This window comes from Tiliqua scincoides, chromosome 6 (genome assembly GCF_035046505.1).
Source record: "Tiliqua scincoides isolate rTilSci1 chromosome 6, rTilSci1.hap2, whole genome shotgun sequence".
Lineage (NCBI taxonomy): Eukaryota > Metazoa > Chordata > Lepidosauria > Squamata > Scincidae > Tiliqua > Tiliqua scincoides.
This window is the reverse complement of record NC_089826.1, coordinates 74,620,920-74,636,557: the sequence shown is the minus strand read 5'-3', so window position 1 is coordinate 74,636,557 and position 15,638 is coordinate 74,620,920.

The window sequence follows — 15,638 nt, the reverse complement described above, 5'->3', positions numbered from 1 at the left end:
TTTAGAAACAGTAGCTCAATCCTATCTCCCAACATTTTCCACCATGCAGTCATGCTGATGGAACACATGCTGCATGCTTTTGGGGGAAGGGAGCTGATCCGACAGACAGCAAGATGTAAGGGGAAAGCTTTTTTTTGTTTGTTTACCTCCCAGTGGGCTAACAGGTTACCTATGGGGCGCCACTGATCCACACCAGCGATTTTGCTGGCATATGTCCAAAGAGAGGAAGGGATGGGGCAGCTTGAAAAATTGGGATAGGATTTGTCATGTGCCTTTTGCCACGGAGATCTTTTTGCTGAAGGTAATGCTTCCGTTCCAGGATTACTGTAAGTTTTCTAGTGTCCATGGAGAGGTATTCTTTTTTCCCTGGGTAAACTAAAATTCTTCCCCAGCTAATGCATCCATTATAATTGTGAGTGTCCTGTGGAATGTAGTTGTGTGACTGTTGCAGGTTCCTATTGGCTACTGCCCGTACATTGCTAGCGACAAGCCATAACAGTTTGGTGTTACCAAGGAGTGGATAATGCTGGGTTTTATTCTTTTTCACCAGAGTCCACCAAGACTGCTCGGCTCCTAAACCACTGCCTAAAATGCGTGAAAGACTGGAAGTAAGGTAACCAACTGAAGCTTAATTCCGATAAGTTGAAAGCACCTTTACTAGGCAGAAGTTAAGCTTTCCTGGTAGGGTTAGGGTTATACTTTCCCTTAAAAAGCAGATATGTAGCTTGGAAGTTTCTCTGGGTTTGATGTTACTCCTTGATAGGCTGGTGGCACCAATACCCAATGTATGTCGGTGCAGCAGCTCCATCCATTCCTGAGGTATGTAGACCTTGCCATAGTTAAACCACATACCTTGGTGTCATCATGATTGAACTTCTATCATGTGCTATCAGGTAGGTGGAACTACCTTTGAAAAATGTCTAAGAGCTTCATTTGTGGAAAGCAGCTAGGCTGCTGCTCAGATTTGTGATCATGTACAATCAGTACCATCTTTATTGGTCCCTGATCCACTTCTGGGTCCAGTTCAAAAGTTCTGAATGGCTTGGGACAAGGATGCCTAAAAGACCATCTCCTTCTGCGATGATGTGTTCTAGTCATATGGGAAAGCCTTTTCCTTCTCCCCAGAGAGGTGTTCTCAGTGGTGGTACCTAGATGTTGAATCATCTTAACGAGGGATGTCCAAAGTTTTTGACAAGAGGGCCACATCATCTCTCTGACACTGTGTCGGGGGGGGGGCAGGGAAAGAAGAATTAATTTACATTTGAAATTTGAATAAATTTACATAAGTTTACATAAATGAATATATTAAAGATGAACTTATATGAATGAATGAAGGTCTTGCAATAGCTCAAGACCTATAAAAGGTCTTGCACAAAGCAAGGCTGGCCTTTCCCTTGCTGCCGCTACTGCATCACAGATGTGAAACAGCAAGCAGTGGAGGAAGCCCTCATCCCACAGCTCACGCGAGAGGTCAAACAGTTGCCTTCATGCTGAGAGCAGTTGCGTCGGGCCAGTGCGGGCTCCAACCAAATCTCTGGAAGTCCAGAGTCTCATTGGAGATTGGGGGCTCCCTGAGGGCCACCTTGAGAGGCCTTGAGGGCCACATGTGGCCCCAGGGCCGGGGTTTGGGCACCCCTGATCTTAACCCTGGAAGACATGCATGACTCCCTTCTTGTCTTGCCTTCTACAGTTGGGTGAAAACGTTTTTCGTTCCAGTGAGTTTTTTCTTGAGACAAGGTGAATTTTGTGCTGCTGAATTTTCCTTGGGTATTTTTGTATTGGCTGTTCTGGCGATGTGATCTAACACTATCTTTACTGTGACCGATTTTACTATTACCCTTTAGCCGCACTGGAAGTTCTGTTCCTTGGACGAGCACGATTATATAAATATCGAATGCCTGCACAGCTTTGTATAGCATATCTAAATGTTTTGAACATGACTTGTAGTATCCTTGAAAATAAAACTAAAGGCCCTATCCTGTCCACAAGATCAGCCTGTGTATATCAGCAGAAAGGAAAGATAATATTCCCAGCCACCATGCTCCCGCCCACCACAGGGCACCACTGCAAGTACACTTTGGGTCACCACTCTCCATCACCAACACTGTGTAAATCTCAAACCACGGAACATGGGAAACTGATGCTGACTGTGCCTTGTTACTTTCTCTGTGTTTCTCCTTGCTACCCACAGGAAGCTGTATCACAGGCATCATTGCAGACCCAAAGGAATGTCTATAGCCCACCTACCTGCCGTCACCAGTGTGAGCCCATCTGCTGCTACACCAGTAGGATGAAGCTTGGATTCCAGCTATGTGTCCGCCTTTCCTGCCCTTGCTGGCTGGGCTTAAGAGATAATGTGTCCATGTGATGTTGGTGGAATAGGTTTGGGCCTTAAGGTTGGCTACTACCGAGAAAGAAGATTTGCTCGTATGTATTTAAGCCAATGTTGGCTTCAAAAGTTTTGGGATCTTCTAGCAAGGCACCTTCAGATAATATAACTGGATATCGGTTCAGAAATTGCAGTTCATGCAGAATGCGGCAGCCCATGTAGTCACTGGAGGTAGATTCAAGGTGCAATTCAAGATTCAAGATTCAGCAATTCAAGGTGCTGGTCTTGACCTTTAAAGCCCTATACTGCTCTGGACCAGGGTATCTTAGAGATCGCCTGCTCCCGTACAATCCGGCTCGTCCTCTTAGGTCATCAGAGAAGGCCTTTTTACAAGTGCCGCCGCCTAGGGAGGTACGTGGGGCGGCTGCAAGAAATAGGGCCTTCTCAGTAGTGGCACCAACGCTATGGAACTCCCTTCCCCTTGACTTAAGAATGGCTCCCTCTCTTGAGACCTTTCGGCGAGGCCTGAAGACCCTTCTGTTTAAACAGGCCTTCTGAGTTCTCAGCCTTTTAACATCTTTTTAACATCTTTTAATATTTTTTTACAGGCCTGATTCTTTTATGACTTGCTGCTGCTCTATGCTCTTTTTATCTATTTTTTTACTCTGACTGCTGTTTTATGATGTGTTAATATGTTTTTATTTGTTTTTAAATTATGTTTTTAATATGTTGTAAGCCGCCTTGAGTCCCTTCGGGGAGAAAGGCGGGGTAAAAATAAAGTTGTTATTATTATTATTATTATTATTATTATTATTATTATTATTATTATTATTATTATTATTATTAGATAGTTTGACTCATTCAGGCTGCTTCTCTGATGCTGTACTGGCTGCTAATTTGTTTCAGTCCCAATTCAAGGTGCTGGTTTTGACCTTTAAAGCCCTATAAGACTTGGGGTCAGGGTATTTGAGAAAATGCCTACTTCTGTACAATCCAGCTTGTCCCCTGACATCATCGGAGAAGGCCGTCTTACAAATGCTGCAGCCTATGGACAGAGATGGGCAAATCCAGCACAGCTTGACTTGAGGCAAGTCATGAATCTACACCCCCTTTAACTTGACTTGAAAATGAGTCCTAACAGGTGGACTTTCCAAGTCACCCAGAGAGCTTTGGGGACTCTAAAAGACTCGAATTCCAAGTCTTTTCTGTAAGAAAAAAAGACTCAGTCTTTTTGTGGGAACTCGGTGCCGAGTCAGTGGCCTCAGACCTGAGTCTGTGCTGGAGTTATTGACGTGCCTGACTCAGGTGTACACAAATCAGGAAAAAACAGGTGTTTTAGCGACTCTGACTTGAGACACCTGACTCGAGTTCCCATCCTTGCCTTTGAAGGCGTGAGGGGCAGCGGAAAGAAGTAGAGCCTTTTCAGTAGTAGCACCAACTCTATGGAACTCCCTCCCTCTTGATCTATGAACTGCTCCCTTCTTGAAGACTTTCCGGAGAGGCCTGAAGACATTCTTTTTTCAGGCAAGCTTTCTGAGTTCTCAACCTTTTAAATGACATCTGGCTTTTCCAGGCTCAGTCCTTTTTTTCAGGTGGCTGCTGCTCTTATGTTTTATTCTATTGTTGTTTTAACTCAGGGGTGTCAAGCGTAAGGCCTGGGGGCTGGATGCAGTCTTCAGAGCCTCTTTATCTGGCCACTCCCAGCAACACCATCAGCTACTCTCAGCTATTACTGTGCTGGGGTGTCACTGCTGAAAGGGCAATCCACATGAGAATTGGGCTTTCCCATATCCTGAAAATATTATCAAGGTTTGCATATTTTCTCTTTTGACATATGCAGCTGATGAGTTCCTTGGTGCTCATTTCTCACCATTATCTGCTTAATGACATCACTTCCTGCTTAAATGACATCACTTCTGGCCCTCAACAAGCATCATGAATGCTATACAGGGGGCTGTATGGAGTGAGCTTGACATGCCTGTTATTAACGCTTATGGGTTTTAGCTTATTATGTAATTTGTTTTTTCACTGTGATTTTAGGTTCTTCGAATGTTTTGTTTCTATTTTTGTAAACCGCCTTGGGTTCTCTTGAGGAGAAAGGTGGGCTAAAAACACTGTTAATGCTAATGATAATTATGACAAGGAGTAGATAGTTACTAATTTATTTGGTGCAATCAATTCACATGATAAGTGTGACCTTGGGCCAGTCACTTTCTCTCAACCTCACCTACCTCACAGGGTTGTTGTGAGGACAAGAAGGAGGGGAGCAGCTGTGTAAACCACGCTGAGGTCTTTGGAGGAAGGGCGGTATAAAAATTTTATAATTATATAAAAATTATATAAAATTTTATTTTATAATAAATAAATAAATAAATAAAATAAGTTCTGATTTTCTTGGGGTTCTCCGTTCAAGATGAGAATTAGAAGACTGTGATTGTGTATGTGTGTGTGGGGGGGACGACTCTGTGCTGGCCTTGGGGCTCCAGAAAATATGCCAAATCACCAGCCTGCAGTGATTTGGGAAATGATGTTCCTGAGCTCCGAAAGCTGTCATTTCACTTGGCTGTCATGCATTTCACTTGGCTAGTTTCGTCATGCCAGAGAAGCAAAACTGAAGGTTCGGTTAGAAGCATCGAGACAAAATGAGAAGCACTCTTTTGTTTTAGCTGCCATTACGGATCTGGAGAATGCTGATTCTTCGGAGATCGGGCCGCATGGCCAATGGTGTCAAAACTGGCTCCCGTAATGAGCTGAAAATCTTCTGCAATTCAGCAGTTTGCCAGCAAGCATTCAGAATGAAGTGCCGGCTCCTGACTTGAAAAGGTTTGTTGCACATCAGTGGTTCCTGCGGGGAAATCCTGCTTGCTCCGGCGCTCGTCGCCTGCTGCTTTCTAGAAGAAATCACACAAGAGCCTTTATCTGCCAACAGCTCTGGCTCTGCAGTATTTGGACTCAACGTGAGTGGCAACATCGAGTGGAAACTTTACATGCTTGTGATGTAGCCGGCTGTAATCGCAGCCTTGAATAACAGTTTAAATTTCAGGGAGCACAAAGTTTTGTTCAGCGCTTGGTGAAATACAAGTCTCTTTCTTTCTGCAGAGACCCACTTCCTTTCTGCATAGTCCCATCCTCGAGCCTGTTTTTTTGGTCATATTGGAGCAGCAATTTTCAACCAGTGTGCCATGGCACATTGATGTGCTGCAAAAGATCCCAAAGTGTGCTGTGGGAGTTTGGAGCACAGCACTGAAAATCTCTGATAAGCGCTTCTGCAACTCTGTTTTAAGGGCAACTGTCTGTAGTAACAAGTTGTCTGCCCCACTTCCTCCACTGGCTCTCTGAGCCACTCTCAGAACCCAGAAGAATCTCCCAAAAAGCAGGAAGAGACATCACAAGAAGCGATGACCATAGAGAAGACCACAGAGGTTAGTGTGCCATGAGAAGAAAAATGTTGAAAATTGCTGTGCTGGTGTGTAGCTGAATCCTGACAACTGGCTACTAGATCTCACCCTCTCACATCATAAGAACATAAGAAGAGTCCTGCTGAATCAGGCCCAGGACCCATATCTCACAGAGGCTCACCAGATGCCTCAGGGAGCACACACAAGACCATAAGATACTTGCATCTGGCTTCCACTCCCTCATATGGCATTATATTTACTTTCACGCTTCCCCCCCCCCCCCACGAAGGTACCAGACTGCACTTGGGTTTATCTTGGGCCACTTTATTAAACACAGTGACCAATTTTTAATGCATGAAACCTACTCAGTATACCTTCCCTCCCTCGCCAGTCTGGGGTAGGCAAAAAAAACACACAAAAAAACAAAAACTGCTATTCACGGCCAATTTGGATGACAGAAAAAAAATTCCTACCCGGCCCTCATGATGAGCGATCAGCTAATATCAGGCTGTACATACCCATCATGGTTTGTAACCTGTGATGGAGTTTTCCTCCAGAAATTTGTCCAATCACCTTTTAAAGGCATCTAGGCTGGATGTCATCACCACGTCTTGTGACAAGGAGTTCCACAGACTAATTACACGCTGGGTAAAGAAATATATTATTTTGTCTGTTCTGGCTCTCCCAACACTCAATTTTAGTGGATGTTCCCTGGTTCTGGTGTTGTGTGAGAGGGACAAGAGCATCCCCTCTATCCACTCTATCTATCCCCTGCATAATTTTGTATGTCTCAGTCATGTCTCCCTCAGGCACCTCTTTTCTAGACTAACATTCTAGTTACCATAACCCAAAAGCATTAGAAATAATAGCTGTGTTTGGCAGTGTTCTCACAGCGACTACGTCTTATTTGTTTGTTAAGTTGGAAGTATTTTGAGCCTGTCAGACGACCCAAGATGGCTTACACTAAAACAAAGTGAAGTAAAATGTCAAATAGAAGAAAAACACAACCAACGTGAATTTACTTATTTACTTAAAATATTTACATCCCACCTTTCCCTTTTAAACAAAAGTGTCAAGGCATCTAACAATTAAGGGCAGGATGAGGAAAACCAAAATCTACAACAGAAAAGCCATGCTAAGAGAGCCAGGATGTAGCAGTGGTTCAGGAGCTAGACCTGGAAGACCCAGGTTCAAATTTCCACTCAGTCACAAAGCTTCCTGAGTGACCTTGAGCCAGTCACTCTCTCTCAGTTCACCTACCTGACAGGATTGTTGTGAGGACAAAAGGAGGGCAGGAACTGTGTATACCACCCTGATCTCCTTGGAGGAAGGGCAGTATTAAACTTTGAAAAATGAATATCCCCACCATCATGACTGCAGTTATCATCCTTTTCCAAAAGCCAAACTGAAAAAGGGACATTTTTACAGTTTTCTGATACACATCTGTTTCAGAACCTTATGCCAGCCCTAGCATAGACTGGCTTCTTTGGTAGTCCTTGGCTCTTCTGCTGCAATTAGTGACTACAGCAGCTCCATTTAAACATCAGCCTCATTATACTGTGTCACTGCAGTAATTATATTTTGTACTTTCCTCGACTCCAAAGCACACGGTTCTTGCTGATTTTCTCTGTCCTTGACGAGGCTTCAGATGGTAAGAAGAGGCTTGGAGAAAACACTACTCCCATAATCCACCCTGTTAAGTCTTCTAATTGCTGTGATGAAATTATGCCATACAGAAACATCATTAAATCAATAGGCGAGATCAAATGTTACTCTCGGCGATGTGATTATTAACTGATCATGATTCATTTTTCCGTCAGTGTTTGGCATGGAACGGAACCCAATGATGTTGAGAGACACCTGCGCTGAGACGGTGGTGTGCTTTCTCTCTCTTCCCCCCCTCCCCCCGTGATGCTTCTTGATTGCTATTATTATTGAGCAGTCAATTGCAACATTCTTCCACTCTCTTTGTAAATTCTAACCTAAGCACCTCTCAATTGGTTTTTTTCAGCAATTCCCCTCCCCTCCATTAAGAAACCAGTTAATTAAGCAACTTTGCTAAACAAAAATGGAAATGCTACCAAGCTCAAAGACAGGTTCTCCGGAGGTCTGCTTGCATCCTAGCTCTCAGCTACCTAGCAGCTCCTATTCAGTTATCCTAATTATCATCACTGATATGCAAACAAGTTGGGAGAAGTGCATGGCTTGCAAGAGAGAAGAAGAGGGTTTTTTTGTTTGTTTTTTTGCTACGGATCTAGGAAACTTAGCCCAGACTGATTCAGCTGTTGGGCTAATTGCTTTATAGGAAGTAACATTACTTTGTAAGGAAGCCATAGCAGAAGAGAAGCAACCTGTTTATCGTGATGTTGACCATCACCAGTGTCATTACCACAATCTTGAGATGATGGAGAACTCGCACAAAGTTCCAGAGAGTCAATGTATGCAAAATAAATGGAACCGAACATGAGTGTGCTCCATTTGTATGGAGTTCCATTCATTTCAACTTTAATGTGCTGCTGAACAAATTGCAATGCATGGGAATCTATATTTGAATCCCTATTTGTTGCCATTTTGGGGTTTTTTAACTTGTGTTTTAAACAATAAATTATAGGTCTGTCCTCTTTATCCATGAATTGACTCCAGTAAATTCCTTTGGGACCTGGTGGTCAGCACCTCAAGAATCACCCCTCCCCCGAGGCAAGAAAATACTTGCCCTAATTTTCTTTTACGGAAACAAGCTACACTGATGTTGTCAGAGTCATTAAAACAAATCATGCCAGAACCACCGTTACCAAACAGTGATTTGCTTTGTTTCTGAGTGTTTTGTATTCCCAGTGGCAAACAAATCAGCCCTTCGTCAATACTCTATTACCAAATTCGGCATCATTTTATGTAACAAAAATCAAAAATCCACAGACTTGAAAACTTGACATTTATTCTGCATTCTCCTTCCTCTAACTCAGATTGTATTGTTAAAGCTTTTCAGGCATACTGGCATCTGTTTAGGGCAGGAATATAGCTAATTCTGTCTTCTCAGAGGTATGCTATTCTCCAGACAATGGTCTAGGACAGGGGTGTCCAAACATTTTGGCAGGAAGGCCACATCATCTCTCTGACACTGGGGCTGGAAGGAAAAAAAGAATTAATTTACATTTCAAATTTGAATAAATTTACATAAATGAATACATTAGAGATTGAACTTATATGGATGAATGAAGATTTTGCAATAGCTCATGGCCTATAAAAGGCCTTGCACAAAGCAAGACCAGCCTTTCCTTTGCTGCCACTGCTGCATCACAAATGTGAAACAGCAAGCAGTGGAGGGAGCCCTCATCCCACAGCTCACGTGAGAGGTCAAACAGTTGGCCTGAGAGCAGTTGCATCAGGCCAGCACGGGCTCCAGCAAGTCTTCGGAGGGCCAGAGGCTCATTGGAGGCTGGGAGCTCCCTGAGGGCCGGACTGGGAGTCCTTGAGGGCCGCAAGTGGCCCCAGGGCCGGGGTTTGGGCATCCCTGGTCTAGGAGTAAGAAGGACATTTTTTGCCTCTGCTATGAATTTACAAGGTGACCTTAGAGGAGTCACTCCCTCACAAGCCTTAGCTGCAACATGGGGAGAATAATGCTGACTGATCTTATGGAGTTGTTGGAAAGATTGCATCAGGATTACACACTTGAAGAGCTTTGCACACTTGAAGTGCTGTACATTGTACCCCTGGTATCCAGGGATCTGGCATCTGCATATTTGATTCACTGCAGTGCTGTGGATACAGGGGAAAGCCAGTTCTGGTTTGCTTGTCAAACCAGAAGTGGCTTTCTGAGGTCTCTGAGAGGCCGTCCGAAGCCCATGGAAGTCTGTGGAGAAGACCTTCTGCAGGCATCAGAAGGCCACTTCCGGTTTGTTTGTCAAACCGGAAGTGGCCATGAATTCATGTATCAGGAGATTCACATATCCGTGGGAGGGTCCTGGAAGAGATCCCCGACAGATAAAAAGGGTGGGCTGTACAAATGGTGACTGTTCTTATGTACTGTTCTTATTAGTGTTGGAATTTGGATGAAATGCCACCAGCAGGGCTCTGGAGAACAGTGTACTGTTCAGTCACCTGAGACCATCTACTGTCCTCTGTGTGGTTCTTGCAGGAGACATGGTCCATAGCACTATTGCCTTCTCCTTCTCTCATTGTCTCTTTTATCCAGACCAATCCATGAGAATGATGTCCTCTGCCAGAGCTCTCTGTCCGCAGGCCATCTCACCACCCTTGCACACAAAGCGAACAGCTTCTTCTAGAGGTATTAGGTGTTAGGGCATCTGATCCAATTCAGAAGATGCATGCAGTCAACTATGGTCTGGAAGTAAAGCATTTCTTATGAAACCTGAAGCAAGCCTCCTGTGAATTTTTGATTGATAGCAACTAGCATGGGTGGTGGACGATCTCTTTACCAAAGGAAGGGGGGCTTTCGCTGACTGCTACTTCCTCTTCTCCCTCCCTTTCAACAATCTGTGTGTGTGTGTGTGTGTGTGTGTGTGAAAACTCTTGTTTTCCCTTTTTTAAACTGTAGCACTTCTCAGGAGCACCTAAGGCACTGTCGCTTGAAAGCAGCCCCTGTCTTTACCCATGTGCTCTCCCGGGTACAGCATCACCTCACAGCGGTGTGAGTTCAGAAAACACAACCGCAGCCAGGAGGCAGCTGATCCTTGGAAAAACCTGTGACGTGCTGCAGTTCAAGTAGAAATTAAGTTCCATGCGCAAGCATGTGCACAGGCTCACTCTCGCTCAGAGACACACACCATGGCAACAAACTGAGATTGCCAAAACAGACCCTCTTCCCTTTTGTTTCCATTCATTCTTCAGCCCATTTATTCCGAAATGAATATGAATGGTCCTTATTAGTTTCCACTTCCATTTGTACTGAAAACAAATACACATACTTATTCTCCTCTTTGTCTCTCCTCTGTTTTTCTCTAGAATGTCAGTTGCTCTGACAGGGGCCTCTCTAGTCTAATCTTTTGAGTAGATTTTTAATGCATCAAAATAATTAGTCATGTGTTATCATTTTACCCCTTTTCTTTGACTTTGGCCGCATTGCGCACTTAAAAGCATAGTTTTCAGTCCTCAAATCCGCTCACACTTTCATTTTATTTTCACATTTTTATACTGTCCTTCCCCCAAGGAGTTCAAGGTGGTGTACATGAGGGCTCTCCAGACTCTGGCCTGTGGCCAAATCCAGTGCCCTGCCTAATCTCTCCCCCTCTGTGAGTGGCACTTACCGTTCCGCCGGAGTGCCACATCTTATTGCCCTCCATTGCTTTACAGAGAAGCTCCAGGCAGTCAGATCTGCCTGGACATCCTGCTGCACAGCCTACTGGGACAATGGGCAATAAATGTGATTGCCCAGAGCAGGGATCTCTAAACTTTTCGGCCGAAGCGCCACATAAAATATCTGGCAAAGGGCTGTAAAAAAAAAAATTAAATATAAAATTCAAATAAATTTATTAGAGATGGAACTTAGATAAATGAATAAATGAATGGGCTCAAATGTCCAGGACTTCTCCAAGCACAAACACAGCCCAAGAAATAAAGCACACACTTAAATGGACCCCCATTCCCCCACCCCACAAGCACAACTCTGGTTGTGTTTCGACAACTGGGCCAGAGGCTCTCAGGCGATCAGAGGCTGGCTGTGGGCTGGATAGAGGCTCGCCATGGGCCGCATCTGGCCCCTGGGCCGGGGTTTGGAGACCCCAGGCCCAGAGCAATGTACAGCCATAGAGGGCAATAAGTCACAATGCTCTGGCAAAATGGCAAGCGCTGGCCAGGGCAGGAGGGGTTTTTCTAGGATGCAGCAGTCTCCAGTTTGGAAACTGCTGGTGTGCACAGTTCCTCATGTGGTCCTCACAACAACCCTGTGAGGTAGGTAAGGCTGAGAGATTGACTGCCCTGTGGTCACCCATTTGCTTCATGGCTGAACAGGGATTTGAACCTGGATCTTCCAGGTCTAAGTCCAGCTCCTCAACCACTACACCATCCTGGCTTTCAGGATGTACCTTTCCAGTACTGGAACATTAAAATGCAATGAAATCAATTTGATCAGTGAGAGTCCCACCTGAACGCCTTGTCTGATGTACATCTGCCACATACAAAATTAAAAGATAAGTAACATGATTACAATCAGATTAGTGTGTGTGGGTGACTCAATGAGTTCGCTGAGTGAAAGCGTGCACTTCCTAGGGAGACTGTTTTACATCAAATTAGTCTAAAATGAGTTTTCAGTCAAATAGAAGACAGTGAGTGACTGGCAAAGCCAACCCTTGCAAATCAATGGAAGTCTTTTTGTTGCAAAGAATTGCTTCCTGTCAGAACTTTGCACTCCTTGCCTACAAACTGAGTGACTCACTCCTGGAGAGAGACGAGCTGGAAATAGTCCTTTGTCAAACAGAACAAAAGAGATTCAGTGAGATGAAAGCAAAATGAGATCCCTTGGCTTTTCCTGGCAATGTGTATTTCTAGGCCAAGAAGAGGTCAGGACAGGATGTCATTCCTGAGCAGGGAATGGCCCACCTCTAGGAGGTTCTGTGAGTGACAGTGAAGATCCTATCATCAGGGCTTCCTTCATAGACAGAAGTCTGACTAGAACTGTTACTAATTTGGAGCCGTGAAGTCCTCCCCTGCCTGAAATGTGTGTTGAAAGTGTAACTATGCCTGAAATCCATGGCTGTCTCATGACTATGCTTCTTGGGAAGGACCACTGCGGGAGCCTCTCTTGAGGGGTTTATTGCTCCTCTCAGGGTCAGTACTCAGGCCTTCCTTTGATAGGTAATAGGCAGGGGTCTTCAAACATACCACTGCTGTGGTATGGAGCTCAGCACCTAGATGTAAATTGGCAATGATGCATGCTACGATGATGTCACTGCCACTGACTTCTGGGCAAGATGATGATGGAACTCTAAACATTGTGGTAAGAGTCTCAGGGGTGGATGGCTGGGCTTTCCAGGTCCAAAAAACTGCTCACAGATGCTCTGCCCACCAAAATGAGCCTCTGCTCTGCATCCTTGGTGTGGTGTCATGGCGTCGCTGCTGGGTGGCAAATGTCCCATACCACCTGCTGTGCTGTACCACGGAGCTGCACCACACAGTATGAGGACTGCTGGTAAAAAGGAAAAATAATGTGTAGCCCTGGGGCCCCATTGGCCATTATGGTCTTTTCATCTGTCCTTCAGCAAGCTCCTTGTCCCCCAAGTTGAGATGCAGGCAAAAGGATCTGTAACCACTTCCTTTCAGCGTGAACTGCAGAAAAGGTTCTATCAGAGTGGTCTAGTTTGGCATGTTCTTCTGTGAGCCAAACTGCAGGGAAAGGGGAATGAGCATTTGGTGCTTAAGGGAATTAGGGTGCAATCATAAGTGCTCCCTAGACCAGCACAAGTCCCTTGTGCCTGTCCGGGAGGGTCACAACCATGCTGTAAAGCACTTTTATGCCTCCCTCAGAGTAAGCTGCGCTGGCACACGGAGGTGTGCTGGCGCACAGACATCAGATCCAGTCTCCACAGCAGCGGCAGCAGGTGAGTTCATTCTGGCCAAGCTCGGCTGGCAAGGAGGTCTGGGGGTGTGTGGGGAATATGAGGAGGAGGTGGGTGTTAAACAGTGGGTCCATGAGAATATAGGGAGGCATAGAGATAACAGCTCAGCACATTGATTTCAGAACAGAACATGGCAATGAAAACACAAGGCAGACACCTCTGGCTTTGTATCCCTTAGGTCTGCCCAGATTCACCACAACTGATGCTGTTGAAACACTGAACTAGGGGGCCAATCAGATGGTAGGATTTTGATCCAGCCATCAAACCGGGCCAATCGGTTATGCAGGATTCTGATCCTGCATAACTTGCATACATAACAGTGGGGAGGAGGTGTTTTGGGGCAGGCAGCAGGTGGGACAGTGGCTGGGCAGGTGGGAGGGTGGCGAGTTGGAGACATGGCCAGGACCCAGCAGTTATCCTAGCCTAGCCCCATTCCCAGGCAGTGCAGAACAGCTTCAGGCTACTCCATTCCACTCACCTCTTTAGGTGGCACAGATCCAAATAGACCCATTAGGGCTGCTGTGACTGTCCCTGGGGTAGGGGGAATTTTTTTGCCCTTGCCTCAGCCTTCCTGTACCAGCACAAGTTAGGATTGCACGATTAGTGGCTTAAAGGGCCCCTTGGCTTGCATGGCAGTGAGTCAGGGTTGCTGACTTTTCAGTCCATGCACAATTTAACTTGTGCACTTGATGACTTCAGTTTTTAAAAGTTGTGGATTAGGGCTTTGGACCTGCTCTTCTAGGCAGCCAATGGATACGGAAGCACCGAACAGAGAGAGGCCAGTTGTGCTTCTTGGATGATATAGATATTTTTAGTAACAGGTATGGCTGGCTCCTCTGAAGTTAGAGGTCCTAGTTCCTAGGGGGTTCCTGCTTGATAGGCAAATGAGGCAGCAGTCTTGGGGTCACAATGTTGAACCCAACCAATAGATCACAATATTGACAAAAAGTACTCTTAAGAAGCAGCACAATAACAACAGTTAATGCAATGCCCTTATTGGGGTTCATTTTGAGGGCTAGAATATTTCACAAATCAACTCCTACCTATCTCAGTAAGTCTTCATGTCAGTATCTATAGTCGGACAGCTTGCTTTACTCTAGAATTCTCTTCCTTGGTATTTTTGGAGATTATAGGTTGATGTAATGGATTTAATGTTGGCTCAGACATTTTGAAAACAGTGAAAATGTACTTTAGTATTTTTCCGAAGCTGAAATATCTGAGAATTTTCAACAGTAGCCAAATTTGTTTCCATAAGACGAAACCAATTTTGTAGTGGTGGGGGGGGGTGCTCCCGAAAATACACAAGAAGAGGATCAAACCCAAGTGAACAGAAGATAAATATGAAAGCAATGGATTAACCCATTTCTGCCTAGCCCACAGGTATACACATTTGATCCCTGTTGCATATATGCAACATTGAGCAGAAATGGCTTAAGCACGTGTGGTCACCCAATGCGATCACCACGTCCGAGAAAGTGGCTGGGTCATTACGCCACAGACTTCTCTTGACAATGATGTCATCGCCAAGCAATCCCAGAAGATGGAAAGTTGCTGGCTTGTCAGCTGATAGCAATTCCAAGAGGATTGAGAGCATACTAAAGGGGAGGGCAAGGCAGCCAGAGAAGGTAACGCTCCGTATCCTATTCGCCCTTCCTGGGCTTGATCACTGACAGATCAATTTGGACTTGCCCCAGTGATTTTGCTGTCGCAGGTCTGAGTTGGCGTATTGCAGCTTCTGGGACTGTACCTAGGGCAAGGGGACTTGTGGCAAGGGATTGTGGCTGTACTTCTGGGGCTGTACCCAGGGCAAGGGGAGAAATGTCCCCTTACCCTGTGGAGACCTTTAGCAGCTGAAATTCCCCTGTGGGATGCAGAAAAAGTTGCACAGGCACCACTGCATCACCATGTGAGAATTTAGTTAGGATTGGGCTGTAAAAAACTTGAGGTCAAGTCTTTAAACTTTTAACCTTGGCTCTGATTTGACCCTCAAAGTTCAGAAAATCTCCTTGCATCATCTGGAATTACAGCATTTCAACTATGATGCCACATATTATGACATAGCCATGGGTTCACTTATTCCTCTTATGCTTCTCCCAAGGGTATGAAAGAGAATATTTTTAGCAGAGCTTGTCTGTAAAACCTTTATACATTAAGCTAAAGAAAGAGGACGATTAAAATCAATATAGTAGCACACTTGTTATAGACTTTGGTCTTGAAAGTCCTGCAGGTCAGGTCAAGCCAAGCACAGCCTGCAGACCACAAACAAACAACTCTTTCATCTTCCTCTCACTCTGCTACATGTTGTGGCAGCCAGGGAACAAATGCACATTGCTAGATTAA